The 27,935-nt window shown below is 35.7% G+C and overlaps 1 pseudogene; it reads left to right on the top strand.

Moving 5' to 3' along the window:
* Window positions 1-4: 4 nt before the first annotated feature.
* Window positions 5-27,351, top strand: LOC149545599 (putative pre-mRNA-splicing factor ATP-dependent RNA helicase DEAH2 pseudogene; annotated as a pseudogene).
* The last annotated feature ends 584 nt before the right edge of the window (window positions 27,352-27,935 follow it).

Below are 27,935 nucleotides of genomic sequence, written 5' to 3'. Positions count from 1 at the left end.
TAACATGCGGTTTGAAACCATGCAATCACTCCAGGTAAGGAGTCACATTTCCTTTCTTAAGATTATTCTAGATAGAGGCTTTTTCCTTCCAATTTTTGCAATTTTTGGTTCTTGTTTCTTTAGCTCTCCCCCCATTTTCAAATGATGTGTGTCTCTGAGAATGAACATAGTAGCTAATCCTAGAAAAAGAGACAAATTGAAGAAAACAAAAATACTCAAAAAATTTAATAGGGATTTCATTAATCTCCCTTTGTGCCATGCCGGCATAATAATAATAATGAAGTACATCCTAGGGGTTGTAACACACCCCTCCCTAGCCCCACTTTCAATTATCATTAAATTACTAATCTTGGAGGATCTTTCCCTCTATCATATATGTAGCATCATACTTAATGAGTGATTTTAAATCCACTTTTATTCTGAGGTCATTGTACCACTTCAGTGTACTATCCCCTTGCACAACCCTACTGGTAAGCCAATCGACAACATTGTTACCTTGTTGGTAAGAATGTGAAAAGGTGACTTTTTTAAAATTAGCCATTAGAGCTTTAATTCCCATTATGCTATCCTCAGTAGTCCAAGTACTTGGGGTTTTTCCGTTGAGCATATTTATAATGTTTAGGGAATCAACTTCCATCCAAAGGTACCTACTTCTAGTTTCCACAGCTAGTCTCATGGTGTAAAGGGTAGCAGTGGCTTCAACTCTATGACTAGTTGAAATGTGGATAGGAATAACTATAGCATCAATACTGTTACCTGTATGATATCTTATTATTCCACCACACCCTAGTTTTCCAAGGTTTCCCTTAGTGGCCCCATCAAAATTCCCCTTAATCAAACCTTCCAAAGGAGCCTTCCATTTTACACTTGATCTTTGATCCTCCACCTTCTTTTAAGGACCTATATTATGCATAGGATTTTCAATCAAAAAACCATCAAGAACATTTTTCTGAGATTTGAAATTTTCCATTATTTCTTTGATGATGTTTTGACCTAAAACCCATTTAGGCATTTTTTTTCTCTCTAAAAATTCTTTTTATTTCTTTCTTTCTAGATTCCCCACCACAAGTAAGGAAGGGTGATTTTCCATAGGTATTCCACATTACTATCCTTAGTTGGACAAGTCCAACTCTGGAAACAATTCTCAATTTTATTATGATGAACCCGAGCAATACTCCAAAAGATGAAGATGTAGCTCCACACATTTTGGCTATAATTGTAGTTTAAACATAAGTGATCCTTGTTCTCTAAGTCTTTCTTGCATAGATAAAAATAGTTGACCACATTAATCCCTCTTTTTTACAAGTTGTCCTAGGTCAGAATTTTATTCTGCACCAGGATCTAATAAAAAATATTGATTTTGGGAATTAGACCTTTTATCCAAGCATTAGACCATAACAAACTAGGTCCTTTTTATTTAGATTTGGATATAGAAAACTCTTTGAAACTCCCATTAGCATCATTCCTGCATAACATTATATCTTCCCTATAGGGATATAAGCAGTAAGCATTCAACATAATCCAGATATTATTGAAGTCCTAGCTAATGTTAGTAAGATTGATCCAACTATTATTAGCCCAATAACTTTCCACAGGAATACCATATAATTGCTTGCAATGTTCAATGTAGGTCCTATCCTCAAAATCTTCTATCAACATATGATCCATAATCCAAGAATCTTCCTAGAACCTAGTCTTTTGCCCATTTCTAGTTTTCCATGAGCACCCTTCACTTAAGATGTTCTTAGCACCTTGCACAACCACCCATATAGCAGAAGGGGAAATAACATTGGGATACAAGAAGAAATTAGAAAGAGAAGGGGCATTATACAAATATTTATATTTCCATATAGAGCTCCATTTCTTATCATCATGGTACACTCTCCATTCTTTCTTGGGAAGAAGAGCCTTGGTCATACTTTAGATAGTCCTTATTCCCAAGCCTCCATCTCTAATCGGTTTACAAATATGGTCCCCTGCAATCAGAGCCATTCTCTTCTTCTCTTTAGTATCTGACCAAAGAAAATTCCTTTGGATTTTGTCAAGGGAATCAACATATTTAGTGGGAATTTTCAAAAGGCTCAAAGCATAAGTAGGTATACTTTGAAGGCAAGCTTTTAGTAGAGTAACTTTACCATGTTGGCTCAACAGGTTTCCCTTCAATCCAACAAGCTTCTTAGAAAACTTTTTTGATAATATCTTCCTAGAAGGAGTCAAGAGTATTAAGCCCCAAACCAAAGGGAGGCCCAGGTAAATAAACTTTGTTATAGTGAGTATGAAGTTGAGGAATTATATAACAACAGAGGTAGTTCTTTTTCTGATGAGAACAAATGTTGTAATAATTTTGATGTTCCAGATTGTTATACTAATGATTTTGATGTTCTAATTTCATCATGTCATCCAGATGATAATCATAGTCGGGAGAAGATTTGTGAGGCAGTTATCTTGAGTCCTAAGGAAATTTTAGCTTTGTTGGCTCGTGATTTTGAAAAACATGTAAGTGTTTCTAAGGATGCTCATATTTTCCCTCATAACATTTTTTCATTAAGTCAAGTTACTTCCCTAAAGTTTGATGTGGAAAGAGATATAGAATTCAAACAATCTTTATCAGATTTTGGAGGTGTATATGACAATACCTCAAACATTTTTGCACATGATGATTTGTTCGATGTAGAGAATGTTAGTAAAGGGAAGTTTGATGTTGTTTTAGATTCTTCTCATGTTGGTTTTGCTGGAATGTGTTTTGATGTCTCATGTGATGAAGAGAAAAATAGTGAAAGTTGTCAATCCGGATATGGATTTTCTTTATGTGTTGATAAGTCTTGCAAAGATCAATTCAAAGTTCATTCTAAAATTTTGTTAGAAGAAGAAGATCATTGTGATCAACATAGTTTAGATCAATGATTTCAAGATAATTTTTCATATTTGGTGACTAATTAGTCATTTGAGAGTGAAGAGGTTTCATCGAAAGATATGTTGGGTGTTTTAAAATGCACAAAAACTACTAAACGAAAAAATGCTTAATACCAGGATGACAGTACATACACAATCTAAAGACTAGCCAATTCTTATTAACAATTGTATATGCAAAGTACTTGGACCCAACTTCAACAAAACCACAGATGGTTTTCTACTCTTTTGGCTCTGCAAAACTAGGGTAGGTATACCCAAGGATGATTGACAACTAAGAAAAACCATATAAGGATTATTTTAGCTTCATTCTGATTCTCATCTCAAATCCTCAAATACATACATAATTCATAACAATTTTCTAAATATATCCCATATAACAGATATGGCCAAAATCTCTTCTATAGATCTGCAGTGTTCTTAACAATATTGGCTAACTGAAGCTAGAACATCCCATGCAGACAAGTACTGGCCAACCTTTCAAGATCTACCAGAAAATAAAAGTAAAATTTGATTTGATGCTGCATTTTGATAACCATTTATGATATACTTCTCCTTCAGCTAAATCGATTTGATCAGTGCCTAATCCGTTGGGGTTCAAAGTCTATAGCAAATTCTTAGATCTAATTCATTGCCTTACAAAAAATTCTATCAACAATTCATATCAAAATTCATCATTCAAAATCCTTTCCATTACTAAAGAAACCTCTTCACATTCATCAAAGCTTTTATTTAATCCATTGAATTAACAGCAGTGATAAATAGATATACAACCTAACTGGATTGCATTCAATTGCACAAGCCTTTACTTATACAATATCAAGATAACCATGTAATTGGAAGGAGACAAGATTCAGAAAGAACTAATATGGGGATAGTTCACAATTTGTATTCATTTTCTTTGAAAATGGTACATCATTTACAATAAGCTCAGAATGACCTTTAGAAAGAGACAAAATTCATTCTATATTCATGTATTCTCAGAGAATTCACAGAGAAAATACAACATGGATTTTCTTTTAAAATTTTGGACCAAAGAAAAACTAAGCATACTACTTCGAAAAATAGAATTTAGACCATTCTTTAGCCTTGGAATCTCACTTAAATAGTGTGAGATGCAACAAGCTTCAAGCTAAAAACAATGATAGGTGTCCTTTCAAAGACACTTACATATAGTTGCTACAAGATGAGAAAAATGTGAGTAACAAAAAAAGTTTTACATCAGACATTCCTTTTGTGGGCCCTTTTGTTACACGCTCCTGTGTTGCTAAGTTAGTTGCTATTCTGATCCTTCCTCGTATACCATAGCCAAATTAACAAACGATGAAGTTTGTTCTGATGATGGCACATCAACCTCCACCTGTGGGTTTTCATCATCTTTATCCTATATGGGGGAAATAACTTCTACCTTTTCCCTTTCTTTAGTTGTATCGGCATCTTGTGGTCCCGAGTCTGCCACTGAAGGTAACAAATTATCTTTCTCTTCTTCTCTTGATTGGGTCTGAGTAGCAATAGGGTCAATGATTTGGATCTCCTCACCTTGCATTTCATCACTATCATTTTCATCTTCATCAAACTATTCAATAGGAGCCATATCTGTCATCCATTTGTCAAATAATGTATCATCTGGCCAATTGAACTGTAAAATATCCCTCTATCTTTTTAGCACATACTCAGCATCCTTATTAATGGTAACAAATTCTTTCTTTAAAGAATCAAAGAATATTTGGGCCTTCACCATTTCTTGTATTGTGGTGGCCCACCATGCATGCCCTGATTCATTAATGACTTGATTCATTCTTAAACAAAATAAATCATTAAGTTCCTTTGCCCATTCAACTTTTCCTTTCAAATTATTCTTTTTGTCTAGGGCAAGAGGAAACAAATTGATTTTTTGGCTCTTATATTTCTCAAAGTAGCCTACTACTACTTTTTGTAAATGAATCCTTTTATTACTAATGTCAGTAAGATCAGAAACAATATCAAATTCTTTTTCAATTTGATCAAAAGAATCATTTATGACAGAGAAACACAAAAATGTTATTTCTTTCTCCCTTCTTACCCATTTATTCAAAATAGGCATTAGAACCTCATCATTAGATTTCAAATCCTCCCAGATACTGATCACCCTGGCCAATTGATCATGAATTAGCGGCCATTCAATCTCGTCCCCCAAATATGTGAGAGCTTTTCTCAATTTATCTTTATATTTGGATTCCAATTCTACATGTAAGGCCCACAATTTGCTTTTTTCTTCTTCAAAATCCTGAGCAGTGTAGTATTGTGGCCACTGGGGTGTATCTGGTATTTCTATGAGAGGGGTGGATTTAAAAGGTTCAACTGGGGGGCGAGGGTATGTTATTTTTGGCCTAGTGGTTCTTCCCAATAGCTTGTTCTCAAGCTCAATTATTTTTTTTACTTCTTTATTGTAGGCATCCACCACTGTTTCATACTTTCTTTGCAGGTCAACTATTTCCTTTTCTTCCTTTTCTGCAGTGGCCAAGGAAAATTTAGAATGGTCCATATTCATGTGGGCTACCTGTACATGTGAAGTATCAGTGACTCTCCTCACAATGATACTCCCTGTTAGTCCTGAATCATCAGGCTGTGATGGAGTAGTCCTAAATCTTCTTCTTAACGACCACATAACAAGAGTAGCTTGGTCATTACTAAATGTTGTTCCCAAGAATTCCTTTTTATCTGGATCCTGTAATCCCAAATTATTTGACACAGAATTAAAAATTAAGGCATAAAAAATGTCCCAATTTGGCAATAATAAAATATTTGCATCTTTCACCATCTGTCTACCCTCTTCAAGGGTTATATTTTGGAACTCTTGTATCATTTGTTCCTTTATTTGATTATGAATAGATGCTTCATCCATTTCTAGATGTTCTACTTTCATATTCCTACATCTTTCCTAAAAAATGTGCATGTTTTCCCTCCACGCAAATTGATGGAAAGCCCCAGATTTTACAAAACTATTATTAGACAAAAATTGCTGACTGGCTTGTTTCAAAATAGGGTCTAATTCCCTTCCCCTAAAATCTTCTATAGTTAGTTCAAAACTAGGCACATGAGGCTCCTGGGGATTCCCTTCATCAATTTCAACTTGGGTAACAAAAACTCCTCCTTGTGATCCCATTTGTTCAATTTTCTCATTGGTGAGTTGTTCCTCCTCAATTCTCATAGAAGTTTGGGAAGGTGAGTAACTTTCATCATGTGATTCATCTTCCCTTATTATTTTTCTTCATTTGGGAGAGGGTTTAGGGGGTCTTTCTTCAAAAATAGTACTAGTAGATTCAATTATCTGCTTTCCTTTATTTATAGTGGGCATCTGATCCTGAATGACAGTATATCTTGTCCTCTTTTGCACAACCAGTGGACCTGCCCCTATGTAAGGGTGAAACCCAATTTCCTCATTACTTCCCTGGCTTTATCTAGAGAAGAATCAATAAAATGTTGTTTCTTCTCATTCATTACCTCCATTATTTTGGGGAATGCACTCATAAGCTTATTTATTCTATCTGCATTAGTTGCAGCATTACTAAGAGGACTATAATCCTTGTCAAAACAATTAATAAACTCCAAAACTTTTGAATAGACTCTCCACTTTTCTTTCTTTGTTTCTTGCTCCTACAAAGAGTATTCATTCCTTATTACATCTTCAGGGAAATAAAATTCATGCTGAATTGGATGAAGTTTGATCCTATGCCTAAGTCCAGAATTAATGAAATCTTCTGCATCACAAAAATGAGAGTGAGATACTACCATCTTATACTAATCCAAAAATTTGTAGAGGAAGATCCACCTTAGTTATTACAAACTGGTGAGCTACAGTGCAAGTAGGAAAAATTGATCATATTCTCCTTTTGTGCAAAAAGGTTTCCTCTACTCCTCCCAGCTACCATAAAATTTAGCTATTCCTACCTTTAAAGGCACCTGATAAGGTAGTACATTGGGTGTCCCTTTGAATCCATAAACTCTAATGATAGTTGAGACTGGATATGGGATGATATCTCCCCAATTATGTGAAACTTTTAGACTATGGGGTCTGTCTATAGGCCTAACAAGGTGCAGTAGTGCCTTAGGAATTATGGGATTGTCACTGAATATGAGGCACCTTAGTTTGGAAGCAAAGTGCCTATCAAATCTAACAAAACTAGCATTTTTTGCTTCCCCAGTCATGTCTGCACTGCATAATTGAACTGGTAGTTCTTCCCCCTCTTGTTTCCTATTTAATACCATTTCTTTACCGAAATATGTAACCCCTTTAAATAGAAACATATGCATCAATAGGGAGTACTGACCCCAAACCTTCTCCAACTTGCCCTTCGCAATCCCCACCAATCCACTGTGAATCTCATTAGCCAGGTAAAATGAAAAATGAAAAATTATTTCTACACCAAAAGAGGAGATCTGAGTGATCATTTACATAAAGCTCACAAGAATAAAATCTTCTTCACCCTCTCTGAGGACTCTGCACAAGGCCCTATATATCTCTACTGCCCTAGCATTGAAGCATGATATTTTGAAAGGTTCTTTAGAAGATGATGTTATTGCTGGTAGGTTTCCAATTTTTCCTATGTGGGCCTTCAGTGCACTTAGTCTAACTACATCACTTTTTGACATATATTCTTTTTCTAATTCTATCAAAACAATGGGCACATGATACCTAGTGAGAGGTCCTAAACTGAAAACTTCCCTAATCTATTTTGGACTGATGGTGATTAAAACTTCACCATCTACTCTTCTCACTACCCTAGTGGCTTGATCATAACTCTTCACCACGACCTCAAGAAGGTCATAATCCATAAACACACTAGGAACAACTAGCTTTCCCTAATCAAAATTCCATATATTGGCATGTGGGGCATATAATTTCCTTTCTGCAAACCATTTTTTGAACAAACTCAAACCAGTTTGTGAAGTTTGAGCATCCTAGACCCAATTACCCTTATCATACAATCCATTAGCTATCCTCAGCCTAGGGTTCAAAGAGGTTAACCTTTTAACTTGCACTGTCTCTATAGTAGACTCAGGGATCAACTCAAGCAAGTCATCAGACACACTTCTATCCAAATAGTTTATTTGACCTGAAAATCCCTTCTTCAGAGGCATCTTGGATTATTTTTTATAGAACTGAAAAGCCTACAAAGATTATGGTAGTACTACTTACTTGAATTCTATCTTTTTTTTCCTCTGTATTTTTGTAAACTTTCTACGAATAGACAATTTCACAAATTCTGCTAGACTTCAGCACGCTTTCCTTTAGTAATTACTTCTACATAGGAATGGCTCAGAATCTTTGCTCGCATAAGATGAAACTGATGAAATCTTCTATGTTATACTCTACTTTTCTCATGCGCGATGCTTTCATGTTCAATTAATACAGAGAGTGGCACCACATTTTGGGTTTAAAGCTACGCCGTCAATCTTCAAAAATCCTATGATCATGTGATACGGAGAAAACAACTAGGCATAGCACTTGACATGTTGGTCAATTTATCCAATGAAAATTTACCACATACATAACTCTTTCCTTGATGGCACTTAGTCCAGACCCACTGGCAACTGAGGACACGTGTCGGCAGGTCACTACTTTGTTATGCATAAAGAACAAGCACCTTGCCATAGTGAAGCAACGACAACCATTGATCTGATCTTAATTTGGTAGATGATATGTTACTGGGCTTTCTCAGAAAGATGGTGGTGGGCCCTTATTCGCTGTGTTGCTATACGTATCTCCCTAGAAACTCTTCATAGCGAGAAGACGATGGCCATTGATTAGAGACCTAATTGAAGGTGTGGAAGCTGCACATAGTTTCTTGATAAATGGTGGGCCTTATACTCACTACGTCGCATAGCTTAAACAACATGCAACTCTCCAACGCGAGATAGTGAGAACTGTTGATTCTGTTTTAATCTGACGCTTAAGATCTCTCACACATTTGATCAATAGGACATTGATCAAGTATGGAATTCTACACAGTTGGCACCCTTTAAGATCTTACTTTAGTCCTAGTCATCATCCCATGTTACTAAAGGTCCCACTGACTGTTGATTTCACGGGGCCTCACTACTTCGTTAACAGAGAGATGTTGAAAATTATCGATAGCGATGTAGCGAGCTTTGGCAACTTTAATAAATTTTGGCATCATGAAAAGCAAGGGTCCATCAGATCACTATTGTTGCTATTAACTGCTTTTGACAATGGCAGTTATTACTTATCATGCCACTTGGATTAGTCATGGTACTGCTGATTTTCAAGGTTACGAACTCTTCAATTTTATGGTGCCTCGCTAGTTCGCTAATGGCAAGATGTCAAATTTTTTTTATAGCGAGGTAGCAAAACATCGGAGAAACCATCATTTCGGTGCTGACTTCAGACTGGTTCTGCTAGGTCTCCTTTCCTGTTCTGATAGTACTTGTAGTGTGTACTTGACTAATAAGTCAGCCAAAAGACAAAGCTCTGACAGTTGTATCTTCATTTTGTGGTCCCATTTTATAAATTTTTCAGCACTCGCTACCTTGCTATACATAAAAAGTGCCCATTTTTGCATAGTGAGGTAACAACAATAGTGGATCTACTTAGGTCGGATGGTTGGAGAATCTGAGAGGAAAGGTATCTCGGGGGCACAGAAGACAAAAAGACAATAGAATATTCACCCTATTTGAAAATTCAAATATTTCTCGCCTGACAATTTATGAATAGAAAGAAACGTAGGGTTTTCACAAAAGTTTTCAAAGGCTAGCAAACAAATGAATTATCTAGAAACCCTACTACCCATTAAAATGAAAAATTTGACTTTTCTACAACTGGACAAAAGAATTCTATCAAATGAAAAGTCAGACCAACAGTGGCTCTATCTGGGGATGATAGACTACTTGAGTCTATGCAAGAATTTAGAATCTATGGGAGAGCAAATCACATACTTTGTAAAAAAGACAACTTCTTTAGAGAGAACTGAGCAACACACAGAAATAAGGAACTAGACTGCACAAGGAAACTAACAGAGATTAACATAATATACAAAATGTTCAAAACAATAGGAAACCCTAAAACTACTATTCATGGAGAAAATAAGTTTTTTTCAAGAAAAATACCTCTTCAAGAACTGTCCATGAACTGACAATTCAAGAATGTTGTCAAATACATCTTTGAGTATATAAGAATCTTCACCCCAAGTATTTTCAATTAGATATGGGCCTAACCAAATAGGATCAAATTTTCCATGTTTTCCTTTATCCTCAATTCTAGCATTCCACATTAAGGCTAAATCTCCCTCTTCAAACTTTCTACTTATAGTTCTTTTATCATATAGTGTCTTAACTTGCAGTTGCAACTTTGGGTTCTTTAGAGATGCTTCTCTTTTGGTTTTTGTCAGTCCTACCAATTCATCCATTCTTTCTTGCATTTCATTTGTAGTATCTTCATCATACAACTGGATGTAATTATAGAGTCCCATCAAGTTGTTCTGAGGCATTCTGGCTTGAATTCCATACACTAAATCAAATGGAGCTATACCAATGGCTTTCTTTACAATTACTCTGTCAGCCCATATTGCCAACTGTAACTTGGAATCCTGTGCCTTTTTATTATCATCCAAGGTTCTCTTAATGACCTTCAATAGGCTCTTATTTGTGGACTCAGCTTGTCCATTCCCTTGTGGGTGATATGGAGAAGATGATGACCTTGTTATTCCATATTTATCACAAAATTTAATGAATTCCTTAGACCTGAAGCACATAGCATTATCTGTTACAATTTTATGTGGGTAGCCAAATCTAGAAATAATATTATTGAGTAGGAAATTATTGACAACTTTACCTGTTGCATTTCTTGTGGGGATAGCCTCTACCCATTTTGTAAAGTAGTCAGTAGCCACTAGAATCCAAGAATAGCCAGTGCTAGACTTGGCGAAAATCTCTCCTATGAAATCCAGACCCCATTGTTGAAAAGGTGCTTGAATCTCCACTGGCTTCAATGGAGTATTTCTTGAGAATTTCAGTTTTCCAGCAAACCTCTGACAAGGGTCACACTTCCTAACCATAACTTGGGCACCCTTAAAAAGGGAAGGCCACCAAAACTCAGCCCTCATTATCTTATGTGCAGTAGTTTTGGCCATATAGTGTCCCCCACACACTCTAGCATGCATTTCTTTCAAAACTTCTTTTGCCTTTTCTTTATCAACACATTTCAACAAAACTCCCTCAAAATTTCTCCACCATAGGTTGTTTTGGACAATTATATACTTGATGGCTTGCAATTTAGTATTTCTCTTTTCATTTTCAGGAAAATGAGGAGGAGCTTCCATATGTTGTAAGTAATATATGACATTGGTGTACCAATCACACTGGTCCATGTCACATAAGTCAGCTCTGAGATCATCATTTACTAGATTTATCTGATTAGCCTCTAGATTAGTTTCAGCCATGAGTTTGGCCAAACCTTGACCCCTTACTAACTTTGTTATTTGTATATCAATGTTAAATTCCTGGATTCTATTGATCCATCTACATCTCCTGCTTGATACTTTTTGTTGAGAAAATATATCCTTGACTACAGCACTAGGTACAAAAGCGATAACAGTAGCACCTACCAAGTAACATTTGAAAGCTTTTACAGCCTTTACTAAAGCATATGCTTGATTTTCATTTATTTCATACTTCAGTTCAGAAGGATACAATGACTTACTGAAAAAGGCAATAGGCTTCTCATATCCTTCTTGATTCTTCTGCAATAAGACTGCAGCTAGAGTATGGAAGGATGCAAAAGAAAAAATATGCATGGGTTTTGCATAATTTGGGGTTCTCAGTATTGGAGCATTTTATATTACAATTTTAATATCCTAGAAATCTTGTGAAGGCTCACCATTCCAATCTATAGTGGCTCCCTTCTTGAGCATCTTTCAGATGGGTCTACTGATTTCACCAAAATTGGTAACAAATCTCCTAAGAAAATTGACTTGGCCAAAGAAGGATTGAATTCCTTTCACATTTTTTTGGCTTGGGAACTTTATCAATAGCTGGTACTCTTTAAGGATCTATTTTCACCCCATCCTTAGACACTATGTGTCCTAATAATTTACCTTCTATGACCCCAGATGTACATTTCTTTGGGTTTAAAGATACTCCATATTCCATAGCTTTGATAAAGATTTTTTCCAAATGTTTGCAGTGATCTTCAGCCTTATTAGAATACGCTGTAATATCATCCTAGTACACAACCATAAATTTATCAATATAATCATGAAATGCTACATCCATGGCTCTTTGGAAGGTAGCTCCTGCATTAATTAGGCCAAAAGGCATCCTCACATATACATAGGTTCCCCATGGGGTTGTGAAGGCTATCTTGAACTATTCACTTTCCTTTACTAGAACTTGATTATATCCAAAGAAACCATCCATCATTGACATTAATTCAGAGCCAGTCACTTGCTGCAGCATGGCTTCCATATTAGGTAAGCCATAATTGTCTTTCAAAAATGCAATGTTTAACTTTCTAAAATCCACGCATAGCCTAATATCTCCATTCTTGTTCCTAATAGGAACCAAGTTTGAAACCCAAGTGGAATCCCTAATTGGTTTGATTATCTCACCATCCCTTAGTTTCATCAGCTCTTCTTGCATTTTTGGGGCAAGGGTAGGATTGACTAGTCTCTATTTTTGCCTGAAAGGTTCTACATTGTCCTTCAATGGTATGACATGCTGGAACAGGTCCTCCCTATAAGCCTTAAGGTCATCATATGACCAAGCAAAAACATGTATGTATTTTCTAAGTAGGTCAATCAACATTTTCCTGATTTTAACAGGCAGATTTTGGCCAATATAAACCTTTTTAGGGACTTCATCAGTACAAAAGTTTATTTCTTCTAACTCCTGAGGTTTGGGGTCGTTAACTCCCGATTTTACTCTGTCTTGGTTACCAAAAATATTTTCCAAAACCACTAACCCCTTTGGCATCTTATTTGTTTTCAATCTCATAATCTCTTGACCAAAAATGGTTTCCTTCCCATTTATGGTTTCAATCAGTCCACTGCAATCCATTTCCTGACCGTGGTATTTGTCTTCATTTAATAAAAAATTTGTAATATCTTTGTCATCTTCAAAGACCTGCCATTTTTCAATGTTATCAGGTATGTAAGGTCTATTTTGCACCTCAATTTGAGAGATTCCTGCAAATGATATCTCTTTTGTCTTGATTGCTACATTCGCTAACAGATCAGCCATCTTATTTTGAGTCCTATCTCTCCATGAGATCCCAAATGCATCAAAGAATTCTATCTAATCCCAAATTACATTTCTATATTACTTCAATCTCTTATTCTTGGATAAGTAGGTTCCTTTGATCTAAGAGATAATTAGTTCAAAATCCCCTATGACACATAATTTCTTAATTCTATGATGTGTGGCAACTTTTAGTCCTAGCAACAACACTTCATATTCTACAATATTATTAGTGCAGGAAAACTTTAAAGTGAATGAATACCTAAAAGTGTTATTTTTAGGGGACACAAAAACTACACCTGCTCCTGCACCCTCTTTAGAACTAGCCCCATCAAAGAACATTGTCCATAATTTTGGTGAGTTCATGCAACATTCAACTTCATGTTCAATGATAGCAGGTAAATTTTCAACTTCCTAAATAATTAATTTAGCCCTGAAAGCATTGATCCCAGTATCTAAGAAACAAGTGGCATCTTTGTCAATTTCTTCTCCTAAAATGTGATTAACCCTTGGTTCTCGATTTACCCTGATAGCTTTTTCCCCTATGTGGAAAGTGGCAAAATTTAGATCACATTATAGGCTTCCCCCCATGGCATCACTCCATTTCATAGAGAGTAACATTCTATAATGTGGAGGTATATCTACCACAAGAATAGACATGGTTAACTCTACTTCAGGATATGCAGCCAATTTGAATGGTAAACCATTTATGGTACCTATGACTGGGAGCTCCCTAGCATCCATTCCTCTGCATCTGCCCTACTTGGTATCGAACTTCAAACCTAAGGCTTCCATTACTTTGAAAGGCATTATAGTGTTGAAAGGTCCTGAGTCTATCATGCAATTTTTTAAGGTCTTTCTGTTTATGATCAGGCTGAGGAAAAAGGGGTCAATATCTTCTATAAATGCCACTGAGGAATCATCTAAAAACATCTAGGGAATCTGGGATATGATACCACTTTCTTCCATTATTAATGGGGTTTGTTGGTTAGCAGTTTGATCTACAACAATATTACGGTTTACTATTCCACCCAACCATGAAAAAGCCTTGTTCTTATGCTCTTCAATTCTTAGAAGTTCAGACAATGGTACTTTTATAGTAATTTGGGATAACATAGATATCATATCAATAGGTTCAACAGTAGTGGGTTTTACAAGAGTACCTAGAGTTGGAATCTTTTGTGCAACAAGCACCACTATTTGCTTGATAGTATTAGGTTCTAATTTCTTTGGTTGCACAATTGGTTTTGTTGCTTCACTTATCTAAAATTGAACCTTCTTCTTTGGTTCCCACTTCTTACCCTTGTTTTCCTTGATCTTAGGTACATCTATAATGACTTTCTTGTCTTGATTATTCATCTTATAAGTGATATCTTTGATGAATACACTGGATGGCTTTCCTGCATCATTATTTACTACTCTATTTCTTAAATTGTAGTTACTATGGACTTGTGAAATCATTTCTACTGTAATTCTGTCAATCTCCTCTTTGGAGGGAATTCTTAAGCTTGTGAGACCTACATCAAAAAATGTATTTCATACCTTATCTGTATCATACCCTTCATCATCTGAAAGAACTTGTTGATGATGTAGATGATAAGCAATTCTCTGACTAGTATTATTGTTCTCAGGCTCTTCTATATCAGAATCTATCAAATCATCACACATATTTACCATATTGCAACTCATATCATCATGGCTTTTCTCTTCACTTTCTTCTTCATGTTGCACACTTTGAGCTTGGGCAAATGACTAAGCAATAGCACAATAATCAGCAGAATGAGGTGATTGACATATAATGCACCATGGTACATCATCATTCATATTCACAGTAGTCCTCTGCAAGGGATCTGGAGTACCCTTATCCTTCACATTTTGGGTCTGATTGGGAACTAGCTTACCATCCTTCCATTGAGTGGTGTAGGGGTAATTTTGCATTCTAGGCTACCTATTGAAACTGTTGTTATTCATAGGAGTTCTTTCAGCAACATTTGGCTTGTTAAAATTAGTGGGATTCATCTTTTTGAGGAATTCCAAAACCTGGCCTATAGTAGGTTCTTCGGGCTTCTTTCCTATAGGATTTTTATCACCCTCCCTTTTGTTATTGTTCTTTGGATTGAAAAGCTTAGGATCATCCATTCTACGTAGTTTTCCAGATGCCTTCGTATTATTCTCTATATTCACTGCAATTTTATAGGCATCCCTTAAAGTCTTAGGATCCTTATCCCTCAATTGATAAGCCATTTTGCTATCAAAAGCATTGAAATATGTTGTGAGACAGACATCTTCATTCAACCTCATAAGTTGAAATAATCTGTACATACCTTTCTAGAATCTTACATTGAAATCAAATGTAGACTCATTTGGATTCTTCTTGATGTTGTTGAACTCATTCAACATGAATCCTGCATTGGTGTTGTCTCCATATTGCTCTTTGAACAATTTCTCCAAATCATTCCATGATGTAATACTATCATCAGGCAACCTCCTAAAGAAATCCCTTGCATCCTTTGTTAGTGAATGCACAAATAGTTTCATTACCATATCTTCATAATCATTCAACATATCAATGAAAATTCTTAGATGTTCTTCACCAGTAACAACATTATTCCCAGATAACTTAACCACTTTATCTCTTAAATCAAACGATATGGGATGTGCGGCACCAGGAATACCAACGAATGACATTTGTCTATACTTTCCCAAGTATATAGGTTTCTTTTAGAAACTAGGAACATTTGAGGTACTAGCTATATTAGGTTGGCTTAGAGGAACAGCTTGGGATTGTTGAGGTGGGACAAATGGAACTTGGGTGCCAATAGTGGAAGATGAGGTAGGAGCAAATTGGGGTACTCCCTGAGTTGAGATTATTGGACCACTAGTTGGTGCAGGAATTGCAGGAGGATTAGATAAATTAGGCCATGAAGCCAATGCAGAATTAGATTTTATGAATTGGATCTTTCTCCTAGTTTCTGCAGCTTAAGCTTCATTCTCGACCTTTTCAAGCTCTTGCAAGATCTTCCTTTTCTTTTCTAGCCTTCTCTAGATCTAGTCTAATTTTGACATGGAGGGTTGTACAGATTTTCTTGCTATAGCTTGAGGCTCATTTATTTGGATTCCTATAGCCTTGCCCTTCCCTTTATCTGGAGCTTTTGCAGTGGACTCTATAGGGTCTAATTGAACAAGTTTATAGGCTTGGACTTGAGCAATGACTAGTTCTTGCCTTTGATTCAGGCATTTTTCTTGTTCCTGAACTTTAGCTCTTAGATTGTCTACATCTCCAAATACATCCATAAGGAGAGTTGTGGTATTTTCTTCTAACTTTTTTTTTTTCTCCTTCAAATCAACCATCCTTCTTAGCAAAGCATCCCTTTCTATTATGGCATCCAAGGTGGCTTGCTCCTTCTCTTTTTCAAGATGAATGTGTTTAGCTTCTTCCTCAGCAATCCATTTCTTCAAAAATCCTATCTCAGACTGTACTTATTTAGGATAAATAGAAGTAACTTCTGAATCAGCAAGGCCATCTAGATCTATAAGGTTTGATTCTATGTATAGGGCTACTCTGGGATTAAAAGGATTATCAAATGAATTCCTAAATCCTAGCCTATAATTCATGTCTGCTATAAGATCTGGCCTTGATGAAGCAACTCCTACAGTGGACACATCCTTATCTTGGAAAACTCTCTCATCAGGTAATGGGGTAATGAAAATGCCTCCTAAGAGTCTTGTAGTTTCGGATTTAGAACTAAGTGAAGAAGACTCCCTCCCTAATACTGGTTGATACTGGGAATTAACAGATGCATTGCCTCTAGGTTTCCAGGTGGGATTCGGATCTATCTTCTTCTTATTTTGATTCTTTCTACCACCATGGGGTAGATCAGTATACACTGATACATCATGATTGGCTCTCATGTAATCTCTTGTGTTCTTTCTCTTGTCAGCCATATTCAACTTCTATTACAACAAGCACTAGCTTCAAAACCTTGACTGAGTAACCACCCTATTTTAGGGAAAAATATGTAATGACACTTTTAAATGACTCAAGGAAAACAACACACAAATAGAAACAAAAATATCTGGCACAGACAGACCAATCACAGATGTCATAAGACTGCAACTCTTTCTTTTTAGAAGACACTTGGATAAGCTGGATACGTCAGTGTGTAGCTATGGTACTTGGGTTTTATCTTCTTTAAATTATCAAGTTTTGTCACTAAAAGATCCCCTTATGACCACGGGAAAAAATTAGATAACATGACACACACGTACACAATAGAACTAAAGAAACTGCAGTACTTTATCACAGATGTGTTGGACAACTCCCCAACAGAGTCGCCATTTTGTTGGGTGTTTTAAAATGCACAAAAACTACTAATCGAAAAAATGCTTAATACCAGGATGACAGTACATACACAATCTAAAGACTAGCCAATTCTTATTAACAATTGTATATGCAAAGTACTTGGACCCAACTTCAACAAAACCACAGATGGTTTTCTACTCTTTTCGTTCTCCAAAACCAGGGTGGGTATACCCAGGGATGATTCACAACTAAGAAAAACAATATGAGGATTATTTTAGTTTCATTTTGATTCTCATCTCAAATCCTCAAATACATACATAATTCATAACAATTTGCTAAATACATCCAATATAACAGATATGGCCAAAGTCTCTTCTATAGATCTTCAAGTGTTCTTAACAATATTGGCTAATTGAAGCTAGAACATCCCATGCAAACAAGTACTGGCCAGCCTTTGAAGATCTACAAGAAAATAATGTAAAATTTGATTTGATGCTTCATTTTGATAACCATTTATGATATAATTCTCCTTCAGCTGAATCAATTTGATCAGTGCCTAATCCATTGGGGTTCAGAGTCTATAGCGAATTATTAGATCTAATTCGTTGCCTTACAAAAAATTCTATCAGCAATTGTTATCAGAATTCATCATTCAAAATCCTTTGCATTACTAAAGAAACCTCATCACATTCATCAAAGCTTTTATTTAATCCATTGAATTACTAACAATGATAAATAGATATACAACCTAACTGGATTGCATTCAATTGCACAAGCCTTTACTTATACAATATCAAGATAACCATGTAATTGGAAGGAGACAAGATTCAGATGGGGACAATTCACAATTTATATTCATTTTCTTTGAAAATGGTACATCATTTACAATAAACTTAGAATGACCATCATAAACAATTCATTCTATATTCATGTATTCTCAGAGAATTGACAGAGAAAATACAACATGGATTTTCTTTCAAAAATTTTGACCAAAGACAAAATAAGCATACTAGTTAGAAAAATAGAATTCAGACCATTCTTTAGCCTTCGAATCTCACTTAAATAGTGTGAGATGCATCAAGCTTCAGGCTAGAAACAATGACAGGTGTCCTTTAAAAGACACTTACATATACTTGCTACAAGATGACAAAAGTGTGAGTAACAACAAAAGTTTTACATCGGACATTCCTTTTGTGGACCCTTTTGTTACACGCTCTTGTGTTGCTGAGTTAGTTTCTATTCTGATCCTTCCTCATATACCAAAGCCAAATTAACCAATGATGAAGTTTGTTCTAATGATGGCACGTCAACCTCCACCTGTGGGTTTTCATCATCTTTATCCTGTATGGGGAAAATAACTTCTACCTTTTCCCTTTCTTTAGTTGTATTGGCATCCTATGGTCCTGGGTCTACAACTGAAGGTAACAGATTATCTTTGTCTTCTTCTCCCAGTTGGTTCTGAGTAGCGACATGGTCAATGATTTTGATCTCCTCGCCTTGCATTTCATCACTATCATTTTCATCTTCATCAAACTATTCAACGGGAGCCATATCTGTCATCCATTTGTCAAATAATGTATCATATGGCCAATTGAACTGTAAAATATCCGTCTATCTTTTTAGCACATACTCAGTATCCTTATTAATGGTAACAAATTCTTTCTTTAAAGAATCAAAGAATATTTGGGCCTTCACCATTTCTTGTATTGTGGCAGCCCACCATGCATGCCCTGATTCATTAATGACTTGATTCTTTCTTAAACAGAATAAATCATTAAGTTCCTTTGCCCATTCAACTTTTCCTTTCAAATTATTCTTTTTGTCTAGGGCAAGAGGAAACAAATTGAATTTTTGGCTCTTATATTTCTCAAAGTAGCCTACTACTAATTTTTGTAAATGAATCCTTTTATTACTAAAGTCAGTAAGATCAGAAATAATATCAAATGCTATTTCAATTTGATCAAAAGAATCATCTATGACAGAGAAACACAAAAATGTTATTTCTTTCTCCCTTCTTACCCATTTATTCAAAATAGGCATTAGAACCTCATCATTAGATTTCAAATCCTCCTAGATACTAATCACCCTGGCCAACTGATCATGAATTAGCGGACATTCAATCTCGTCCCCCAAATATGTGAGAGCTTTTCTCAAATTATCTTCATATTTGGATTCCAATTCTACATGTAAGGCCCACAGTTTGCTTTTTTCTTCTTCAAAATCCTGAGTAGTGTAGTATTGTGGCCTTTGGGGTGTATCTGGTATTTCTATGAGAGGGGTGGATTTAAAAGGTTCAAATGGGGGGGGAGGGTATGTTATTTTTGGCCTAGTGGTTCTTCCCAATAGCTTGTTCTCAAGCTCAATTCTCTTTTTTACTTCTTTATTGTAGGCATCCACCATTGTTTCATACTTGCTCTACAGGTCAGTCATCTCCTTTTCTTCCTTTTTTGCAGTGGCGAAGGCAAATTTAGAATAGTCCACATTCATGTGGGCTACCTATACATGTGAAGTATCAACGACTCTCCTCACAATGATACTCCCTGTTAGTCCTGAATCATCAGGCTGTGATGGAGTAGTCCTAAATCCTCTTCTTAATGACCACATAACAAGAGCAGCTTGGTCATTACTGAATGTTGTTCCTAAGAATTCATTTTTATCTTGATCTTGTAATCCCAAATTATTTGACACAGAATTAAAAATTAAGGCATCAGCAATGTCCCAATTTGGCAATAATAAAATATTTGCATCTTTCACCATCTGTCTACCCTCTTCAAGGGTTATATTATAGAACTCTTATATCATTTGTTCCTTTATGTGATTCTGAATAGATGCTTCATCCATTTTTGGATGCTCTACTTTCATATTCCTACATCTTTCCTCAAAAATGTGCATGTTTTGCCTCCACGTAAACTGATGGAAAGCCCCAGATTTTACAAAACTGTTATCAGACAAAAATTGTTGACTGGCTTGTTCCAAAATAGTGTCTAATTCGCTTCCCCTAAAATCTTCTATAGTTAGTTCAAAACTAGGCATAGGAGGCTCCTGGGGGTTGCCTTCATCAATTTTAGCCTGGGTAACAAAAAATCCTCCTTGTGATCCCATATGTTCAATTTGCTCATTGGTGAGTTGTTCCTCCTTAATTCCAATAGGAGTTGTGGAAGGTGAGTAAATTTCATCATGTGATTCCTCTTCCCTTATTATTTTTCTTCTTTCGGGAGAGGGTTTATGGGGTCTTTCTTAAAAAATAGTACTAGTAGATTCAATTATCTGCTTTCCTTTGTTTACAGTGGGCATCTGATCCCGAATGACAATATATCCTATCCTCTTTCGCACAACTAGTGGACCTGCCCCTATGTTAGGGATGGAACCTAATTTCCTCATTACTTCCCTGGCTTTATCTGGAGAAGAATCAATAAAATGTTGTTTCTTCTCATTCATTACCTCCATTATTTCAGGGAATGTACTCATAAGCTTATTTATTCTATCTGCATTAGTTGCAGCATTACTAAGAGGATTGTAATCCTTGTCAAAAAAAGTAATAAACTCCAAAAATGTTGAATAGACTCTCCACTTTTCTTTCTTTGTTTCTTGCTCCTATAGAGAGTATTCATTCCTTATTACATCTTCAGGGAAAGAAAATTCATGTTGAATTGGATGAAGTTTGATCCTATGCCTAAGAGTAGAATTAAAGATATCTTCTGCATCACAAAAATGAGATTGAGACACTGCCATCTTATACTGATCCAAAAATTTGTAGAGGAAGATCTACCCTTCCTTAGTTATTACAAACTAGAGAGCTACAGTGCTAGTAGAAAAAAATTGATCCTATTCCCCTTTTGTGCAAAAAGGTTTCCTCTACTCCTCCCAACTGCCATAAAAATTCAACTACTCCTACCTTTAAAGGCACCTGATAAGGTAGTACATGAGGTGTCCCTTTGAATCCATAAACTCTAATGAAAGTTGAGACTGGATATGGGATGATATCTCCCCAATTATGTGAAAATTTTAGACTATGGGGTCTTTCCATAGGCCTAACAAGGTGAATTAGAGCCTTAGAAATTCTGGGATTGTCACTGAATATGAGGCACCTTAGTTTGGAAGCAAAGTGCCTATCAAATCTAACAAAACTAGCATTTTCTGCTTCCCCAATCATGTATGTGCTCCATAATTGAACTGGTAGTGCTTCCCCCTCTTGTTCCCTGATTAATACCATTTCTTTACCAAAATATGTAAACCCTTTAAAAAGAAACATATGCATCAATAGGGAGTACTGACCCCAAACCTTCTCCACCTTGCACTTTGCGATCCCCATCAATCCACTATGAATCTTATTAGCCAGGTGAGATGCAAAATCAAAAATTATTTCTACACCAAAAGAGGAGATCTGAGTGATGATATACATGAAGCTCACAGGAATAAAATCTTCTTCACCCTCTCTGAAGACTCTGCACAGTGTCCTATATATCTCTACTGCCCTGGCATTGAAGCATGATTTTTTGAAAGGCTCTTTAGAAGATGATGTTATTGCTTGTAGGTTTCCAATTCTTCCTATGTGGGCCTTCAATGCACCTTGTCTAACTACATCCTTTTTTGACATATATTCTTTTTCTAATTCTGTCAAATCAATGGGCACATGATACCTAGTGAGAGGTCCTAAACTAAAAACTTCCCTAATCTCTTCTGGACTGATGGTGATTAAAACTTCACCATCTACTCTTCTCACTACCCTAGTGGCTTGATCATAACTCTTCACCATAGCCTCAAGAATGTCATAATCCATAAACAGACTAGGAACAACTAGCTTTCCCAGATCAAAATTCCATATATTGGCATGTGGGGCATATAATTTCCTTTTTGCATACCATTTTTTGAACAAACTCAAATTAGTTTGTGAAGTTTAAGCATCCTAGACCCAATTACCCTTATCATAGAATCCATTAGCTATCCTTAGCCTAGGGTTCAATGAGGTTAACCTTTTAACTTGCACTGTCTCTATAGTAGACTCAGGGAGCAACTCAAGCAAGTCATCATGCACATTTCTATCCAAATAGTTTATTTGACCTAAAAATCCCTTCTTCAGAGGCATCTTGGATTATTTTTTACAGAACTGAAAAGCCTACAAAGATTATGGTAGTACTACTTACTTTAATTCTATCTTTGTTTTCCTTTGTATTTTTGCAAACTTTCTGCGAATAGACAATTACAAAAATTCTGCTAGACTTTAGCACGCTTTCCTTCAGTAATTACTTCTATACAGGAATGGCTCAGAATATTTGCTCACATAATATGAAACTAATGAAATCTTCTGTGTTATACTCTATTTTTCTCACGCGCGATGCTTTCATGTCCAATTAATACAGAGAGTGGCACCACATTTTGGGTTTAAAGCTACGCTGTCGATCTTCAAAAATCCTACGATCATGTGATATGGAGAAAACAACTAGGCATTGCACTTGACATGTTGGTCAATTTATCCAATGAAAATTTACCACATACATAACTCTTTCCTTGATGGCACTTAGTCCGGACCCACTAGCAACTGAGGACACGTGTCAACGGGTCGCTACATTGTTATGCATAAAGAATGAGCACCTTGCCATAGTGAAGCAGTGACAACCATCGATCTGATCTTAATTTAGCAGATGATATGTTGTTGGGCTTGCTCAGAAAGATGACAGTGGGCCCTTATTTTCTATGTCGCTATACGTATCTTCCTAGCAACTCTTCATAGTGAGAAGATGATGGCCGTTGATCAGAGACCTAATCAAAGGTGGGGAAGCTGCATACAGTTTCTTGATAAATGGTGGGCCTTATACTCTCTACATCACATAGGTTAAACAACATGCAACTCTCCAATGCAAGATAGCGAGGACTGTTGATTCTATTTTAATCTAACACTTAAGATCTCTCGCACATTTGATCAATAGGGCATTGATGAAGTATATAATTCTGCACAGTTGGCACCCTTTAAGATCTTACTTTAGTCCTAGTCATCATCCCACTTTACTAAAGGTCCCACTGACTGTTGGTTTCATGGGGCCTCGGTACTTCGTTAACAGGGAGATGCTAGAAATTACGAATAGCGAAGTAGCGAGCTATGGCAACTTTAATAAATTTTGGCGCCGTGAAAAGAAAGGGTCCATCAGATCACTATTGCTGCTATTAACTGCTTCTGACAATGACAGTTATTACTTATCATGCCACTTGGATTAGTCTTGGTACTGCTAAATTTCAAGGTTATGGACTCTTCAATTTTACGGTGCCTCGTTACTTTGCTAACGGTGAGGCGTCAAATTTTTTTGATAGCGAAGTAGCGAAACATTGGAGAAACCATCATTTCGGCGCCGACTTCAAACTGCTTCTGCTGGGTCTCCTTTCCTATTTTGATGGTACTTGCAATGTGTACTTGACTAATAAGTCGGGTAGAAAACAAAGCTCTAACAGCTGTATCTTCATTTTGTGGTCCCACTTTATAAAATTTTCAGCACTCGCTACCTCACTATACATAAAAAGTGCCCATGTTTGCACAGCGAGGTAACGACAATGGTGGATCTACTTAGATCGGATGGTTGGGAAATCTACGAGGAAAGGTATCTTGGGGGCACGGAAGATAAAAAGACAACAGAATATTTTCCCTATTTGAAAATTCAAATATTTCTTGCCTGACAATTTATGAATAGAAAGAAATGTAGGGTTTTCATAAAAGTTTTCAAAGGTTAGCAAATGAATGAATTATCTAGAAACCCTACTACCAATTAAAATGAAAAATCTGACTTTTCTACAATTGGAAAAAATAATTCTATCAAACAAAAAGTCAGACCAACAAGATAAATATCATTTAATGAGTAATATGAGTGTAAGTAGGTAGTGATCTGATTTCACATACTCTTCACACCTAGATATAGAAGCTGAGTTGTAACATTTTGACACAACTTTTTGAACAAGGTAGAATATGAATAATTTGTGTTTCTGGTTGATATCATGCAATAGTCATATGTAGATGATAGTTTTTAGTTTGATCCTAGTTTACATGAACGTGCTGATTTGTTTTCTCATAGTGAGCGTGATGAAGAATTTAATGTTGATTTGTACATGTACTATTAGAATGAAGGTGTAGATTTTTTTTTTGCTAAGTGATGTGATTTAAGATGCTAATTTGATTAGTAAAATTGAGAAAGATATTTTCAGGTTACCTCCTAGAAGTGCAGATGAAAATCAGATATATGATAGAGGTAAGAAGTTTTAATGATTTCAGTGGCCGAGGGCCATCATTTGTATAGTTTCTAAGTATTTGTTTTTTCTTTCACTAAACTATTTGAGAGAATTTTTTGATGTCAAGTGTGTATTCTTCTTCTTCTAGGGATCTAAATTTTTTCCATGCCTGCAAGAGATATTCATACCTAGATAGAGCCACTATTGGGACACAAAATTGAAGCCCTAATTTTGAGTACCATCCAAAAAATAAGCCCTATAAGTTCTTTTTAATGCATACGTACTTGACTGTACTTGTGAGGCCTAAGAGGTGTCTAATGTTTCTAACACCTTGCATTCAATATGTCAATGTGTTCCATAAAGATAAATTTCCATTTCGAGTCATTCCATGAAGTCTTGTTTTGAGGAATGTCCAAATCTACATTTTTGCTAAGTGTCAAACAACAACCTATTTGCATTTGAATATCTTGCATCCAATAATGTTTGGGAGTGTTTAATATCCTTACCAAGTTTTGAGTCATTTCAATATTTTTTGACTCAGTTTTGAATCCCTCAAAGTTGGTTGTTTACTATTGTCACGTTGATGTAAATTGTTCAAAATTTTGTGATGCACTATTTGACTTATTATAACTTTTACCCGGTCGACTAAAATCCAAAAATTCATTTTTCTTTGCATTCTAGAGGTTAGAGGCTTGTTATGTTTCAATTTTAAGTTTATGATGAATCTATTTGATCAATTTGTGAATGTGATTCCATACAAAATTTATAATTTTTTACTGGTGTCAAGAAAAGTAGATTTGTTGGTTCTCCTATTTAGGATGTCATAAATTTGAATCTGTGATAGGTGAGGTCGAATGGATTGAACCATTATTTTCTAATATGAATATACTTTAAGTGTGCCAATTTTCAAATCTTGATAAATCCATTTACAGACTTTCCTGAGTCCATTTTGTTTGCAAAAAATGTTTTTCTACTAGTGTTTCCAATCTTGCAAACCCAAGTAGCCCACTTTGACCGTTCGCCGAATGTGTCCTATTATTCATCTTGAGCCCAAATCCTTGATTTATATTTTCCTCATGACAGTTAACCAATGCCCTAGTTTTTATTTCCCCAAGTGTCAATTTGCCCAAATTTTGAAGCCAAATCCAAACGTGATTTACTATTTTCTAATATGTTTTCTTGCAAGCAGTTCTAAGAGGGAAACTTCAACAATCAATATCTTTTGACTGAGAATTTTTCATGAGACGAGATTCAACATGATACAAGAATGTAGAATAGAGAATCAATGTGTCAGATCCTAGGGCCTGATTAGGTGTTTTTGTTAGTTTTAATGCCAGTGAAAGGACCCCTTGGCATGAAATTGGCAAGTCATAGAAAAAGAGTTAAAAAGAGTTCTAATTGTTTGTTCAATGGTCAAACTAGATTCTAATTAGTATGATGGGTTCCATGGATCAATTTGGAATGTCAGGTGTTTTAAAATGAATTTTTTTTTAGCTAGATCCACTTTGGAGCCCAACTAATTACACCAAATTGATAAGATGTGAAATTTAAAATATTCAAAGACTAAAATGATATTCCAAGACATACATTGTGATCTATGTTCTCATTTAGTACTGTTGAGGCTTGGAAAAATCTCTACTCTTATCTTAGTCTTTGCATATGGATAGATATCTTGATGGATAATCAACCATAATTGGATATGTTCGTGGGATATTAGCAATTCATCACGACATGTATATGAATGGCTATGTGATTTCATTCCAGCATTGTGATCAAGAAATGCAATAATTGGCATCCATCAATGGTCAACGATTCTAATGATTAGTGAAATTCATGACTTACTCTATTGTGGTGATTATTGACCTATCAAACGATGCTTGTAGGAAAACAAAAAGGGAGGTGCATAATTTGGGTGATCATATTGCTCTTGTGAAAGTTGTTCCTTTGCACTCAAGTCTTCCACCAACCATGCAACAAAAGGTTTTTTAGCCAATGCCACCACACACAAAGAATGGTGATACTCCTGGTCATAAAATTGTTGTATCCACCAATATTGCTGAAACATATCTGACTATTGATGGAATTTTTTATGTGATTGATCCCAAATTTTCAAAACAGAAAGTCTACAATCCTCGAGTATGAGTAGAATCATTGCTTGTTTCTCCTATATCAAAAGAAAAGACTTTACACAAAAAGTAAGTTTTTAGGATCACCTAACGCTGCTTAATGTCTATCATGCATTCAAGAAAAACAATGAAGATTCCACTTGGTGCTTCAATTTTTTTATAAATTCAAGGGTACTCAAGGTTGCTGACTATATGAGACAACAACTAGTTCACATCATGACAAGATACAATTTTAAGTTTTGTAGCACTAATTTTAAAAGCCGTAACTATTATCTTAATATACGCAATGTAATGCTAGCAAGATATTTTATGCAAGTGGCTCATCTTGAGTGAATTGGACATTATCTTATGATGAAAGACAATCAAGTTGTACATTTACATCCATCAACCTATCTTGATCATAACCTAGAATGGGTCATATATAATGAGTATGTTTTGACAAGTAGAAATTTCATTCGCCTTGTCACTGATGTTAGAGGAGAGTGGTCGATAGATGTTGCTCCTCATTACTTTGAACTTAGCAACTTTGCCAATTGTAAGGCAAAGAAAAGCCTGAGTGAGGCATAATCTTTAGCATTTAGGATTACAGTTCTAAAAGGAAGATGCCTGTTGTTTTGAAGAAAATGAGTCAATTTAGAAGGAAGGTGATAGAGGGAGGGCAATAGTCAATATTCTTAATGCCATACAAAATTGTAAAGAAAAGGCATGTCTTCTCCACATACATTGCAAAATGACATAGGTATGCATGTTTTAAATTTTTCCAAAAGAAGGGGGAGAAAGCGTTGATTGGAGGCATAGCACTATGGAGTCTCAACATAAAATTTGTGGTTGGTTTACCATGTGTGGTATGTGAATACAAATATGTGAGATATTGTATAAGGTAGCTGCAATAATATTGGAAGTTAACACCATCGAAATGGAGAGTAGAGGAGAAGTATAGGTTGAGCTTGAACTAAATCATTTAATCCCACATTTGTGCCATCATGAGATATTTTAGTCTTCAAATATATGCCCACTCACACATTAACTTGTCTTAAAAGACAAGCTTTTTTTTATAAACAAGGCTCATATGTGCTGAGGGTGTTGGGTGTGGTGTTCCATGTTCACTAATAGTCATGGCTTTTGGTGCAATGGCAAGTGGGCCCAACAAT

Source organism: Cupressus sempervirens, chromosome 7, assembly GCF_028749045.1.
Source record: "Cupressus sempervirens isolate cs-2001-9-10 chromosome 7, ASM2874904v1, whole genome shotgun sequence".
Taxonomy (NCBI): Eukaryota; Viridiplantae; Streptophyta; class Pinopsida; order Cupressales; family Cupressaceae; genus Cupressus; species Cupressus sempervirens.
The sequence above is the reverse complement of the archived record's forward strand: the minus strand, read 5'-3'. Positions and strand labels throughout refer to the sequence as shown.